Source organism: Corvus brachyrhynchos, unplaced genomic scaffold (assembly GCF_000691975.1).
Source record: "Corvus brachyrhynchos isolate BGI_N302 unplaced genomic scaffold, ASM69197v1 scaffold444, whole genome shotgun sequence".
Classification (NCBI taxonomy): Eukaryota; Metazoa; Chordata; class Aves; order Passeriformes; family Corvidae; genus Corvus; species Corvus brachyrhynchos.
Window position 1 is genome coordinate 1,618,435 of NW_008237886.1, and position 3,824 is coordinate 1,622,258.

Sequence of the window (3,824 nt, forward strand, 5' to 3'; positions counted from 1 at the left end):
TCAAAACCAGCATGGAAAGGAAGACCACCAGCTCAATGACAATGCCCTCAAGCACTGCAATGCTAAGGTAAAAACGACCACATGAAGATGAAATTCCAATGGCCCTATCCTGCAGCAGACACCCCGGTTACTGGAATGCCCCAGTGGAGCACATAGGTTCTAGCTACGCCCAGTCAAGCCTGCACAGCACCTAAGGAAACTGATAGAAGATGAAAGACGAATAGCCTCCATATGTGATAACGGCCATGGCTAACCCCCAGTCCTGAACAGGGAAACTCTAACCTTCACACAATGTAATATACACCAGCTCAGACCACAAGGCATCTTCTTCCTCAGTACACTACTTCTACAGCACCTAATACAGTTGTGAGCCAGTGAAACTGTTTAAACAAGGACTAAACACACTTACACACCTGCATTGCTTATTTCCAACATAAAATACAACGATGTTTCACTTCTTAAATACTTGGGACTTTTTCTCTGTTTGCTAATTAAAGGCTAAGCTGACTACCCATGGTGAGAAATACTTGCACTACCTTAGTCTGCCAGAACATGATGACTCCAAGAACTGCATCCTCTGATGTTTCAAGGGAGTGAAAAACTCTTCCACAAAATATATGTCACCTCTAACAGCTTTGTATTTAATTTTTCTTCAATACTTTTTCAATATATTTAACTTCTACATCCAAAGAAAAGTTAATTGAAGATTATCTTTAGGATTCATGAAATAAAATGAACATCATTGATGAACTGAACCTGCCTGGATACAGCAGACAACTAATTTTGCAAAATGCCAGGAATATTCAAGGAATGTTCATCAGTTATATTTAATTTTAAACAATTAATTAAATAAAATTTAATTAAATAATATTAAAAATAAATTAAAAATTAGTCAATCTTACTTTCTACAACTACTAGTTCTATACTTGAAAAGTAAGGGGGGAGGAAATGGAGTAAACTACTTTTTCCATTACTTCATAGTGCATCCAGCCTTCTGTGTACCAAAATGCCAACTTCCCCATTACTGTGTTGTGTTTACTATTCTGCCCTTTCCCCTGTCACCACCTGAATTATTCTCCAGTAATTTCTGGACTGTATGATACTTTTGAACACATTATGTGTGTTCAAAAGTATCATATGGACTCAATTATTTTAAATGTTCAAATGTTGAGATCCACTTTTGCTCTAAATTCCTCAGAATCTCTGAGCAGTAGAACATCTACTTGTAGACCTAACAGCAAATAGTTAAAACTATAAAAACTATATAAGCTAGATACTTTCTTTAAATGGAAGTGCAAGTTTAAGGAGAACGGTGATTGCTAATCCTGTGGGTGGTTTTTTGATTCAAGCTAACCATGCAGATCTCTTTTCCGCTGTCCTGCAGGAACTCTTGAATTGTAAAATACCTTTCAAACGGAAAAATGTTTCTATCAGAACCTCCACGTACCTGTAAAGTGACTAAAAGAGGTTAGTCTAGTTACAATGTGTTGGAACATGCAAAGGCAAAGTGTACACAGTTCTGAACTCAGAATTTCTCAGGCTAGTGGAAATGCTGGATTGTGAGCAAACCCATACATGAGAAATGTACTGATCATGCAGGACGTTTATTACTAAACAAACAAAAAAACCAAACTCTGAAAGCTACTTATTGCCCTTTGCTAAGCAAAGCTGGGCAGGTTGGTAACATGTGTGTTACAGGTATACATCTTAAAAAAAGAAAAAAGAAATTAAGCCTCAGGAATTGAAAACACACACAAAACAGATTGAAAAAACCCCAACTTTATGCTTTACTTGCAAAAATAGTTATCTACTTAGCTCCTGTGTTTATTATCTCCATGAAAATAAGCATGGGAATGGGTTTATACATCTGCTAACAGCGTGTGTACCAGTAATTACGTATCTGTAGGGTATTGCATCCTTTCAATAACACTTGGGTCAGTTCCCAAAGCATCTGTTGAAAAAAATATCATCCAGGCATGCTTAACAGGACACATGGCCTGGCTGGGCCAGGAGGCAGCATGGGTCCACCCAGGACCACCTCATTCCTGGCCAGGGGCTCAGAGCTGCACAGACAGACCTCAGCTCCTCCTGCTGCTGTTCAGCCTCCCACGGGACACTACAAGAGGTGGCAGAGGATGAAGTGCTACAGTCTCCAGAAAAGATGGTGTAGAGTGAGGAGAGGCTGCAGGAAGAGAGAGGTGGAATGAAGGCACAGGAGAAGAGAAGTAATTTTTCTTAGGGCCTGCACTTAGGACTTCCTAAAAGATGTCTCACTAATTCAAGTCAAACATGTAACCAAAACTTCACAAAGTAGGGTCATTATCCATAACAAGGCAGACAAGTAGTTCATTAGCAAAATTTTCAGTATGAGGAAAACCAGCTTCGAGCCTTTTCTATTCACCACATGTTATAAAGATACTGCAGCACAGGGCAGTCTTAAATACCAGACTACACATCTGTCATCCCTGTGAGACACAGGAAAAGATCACAATGACACAACATTTAGTCTATCCAATACATCAAACTCCTCAATTGTTATTAAAGATTTTCAGTTTTAAAAAAAAGTGTACAGAAATCTGCTTGCACTGGGGCACACCTTTTCTAATCTGAATCAAGTTATGAATGCAAGGGTGCTGAGCCAGCACTTTCTCCAAGGACTCTTATTCCTTGTTTGTTCCTGCCCTCCACACAAGTACTCAGACAAATCCAAGCAAAGGGAAAAATTAAAAAAAACAAACAAAAAACCAACCAAACCCGCTCAGATTTAAACACAGACAAGCTCCTTGATTCAATCTGCCCTGTAATCACACAAACCATCGTCAACGCAAAGGAGGATGGATCACTGAGCATCAAGGCTAGATCTTTCCCAGACCCTAACAAAGCACAACTCATACCAACTCCAAAGCATGACTGAATCTTTCAAAGTAGAAATTAGATTCATAGTTCATTATATTTACTTTTTAACCCTAAATGAAACTGCATGTCTCATGGTCACATGCCTGTTCATAGGGCTTTCTAGTTCTATGTGTTCCATTTTCATAAAATATTTTGGAAAAAGAGGTTACAGAAGACTGTACACATCCCTCCCACTTAAGTGGCACAAGTTTACAGAACCTTAAGAGCACTGTTGCTCCAACAGGACAACAGTACTCATCCTACTTCTGATCTCTGGAAGGACTCAAAATAGTAGCTTAAGTCTCTTTGAAAGACAACATGAGATTTTTAGACAAAACCGACTTCTTCTGAGAGAAAAAGGTATAGTGCTTGATCTACATACAGAACCTTTTAAACAAATCCACTGAAGTTGCTCACTAACAAACTTGAGACATTTCCAATTCAACCCAAGTCCTTAGAAATACAATGTTCCTGCAACACCGCATAAACCTGAAACAAGTTCCTTAAGATGTAGCTGAACTGGGCACATTTTGCTGGTATTTGGACTGTAGACCATCTTAACCTCATTCTAAAAACCAGGCTTATTGCCTAAATTCCACTGAATGTTCTCTCATCCATATGCCACGTGCCACCCAGAAAAATCGACTGAGAAAGTTCCACAGGAGTTGGCTGCAAGTTAAACTTCGGGAAGACTTCAAAACCTTCATCCTTCTCCACTGCCTCCTCTGAAAGCCATCTTCCCACCGACCAACAAACATGATTACCGTCTATAGCAAAAATCTGAGTTATAAAAGAAAAAAAATAAATAAAGCGAATCCAGGGCGGGTAGTTCGGCAGGACAGCGGCTGCAACGGCGAGCAATGAATGAAGGGGCCGCGGGGTACTTCCCGGAGCCCGGGGTGCTCCACCGCGGCCAGCACCGGGACCTG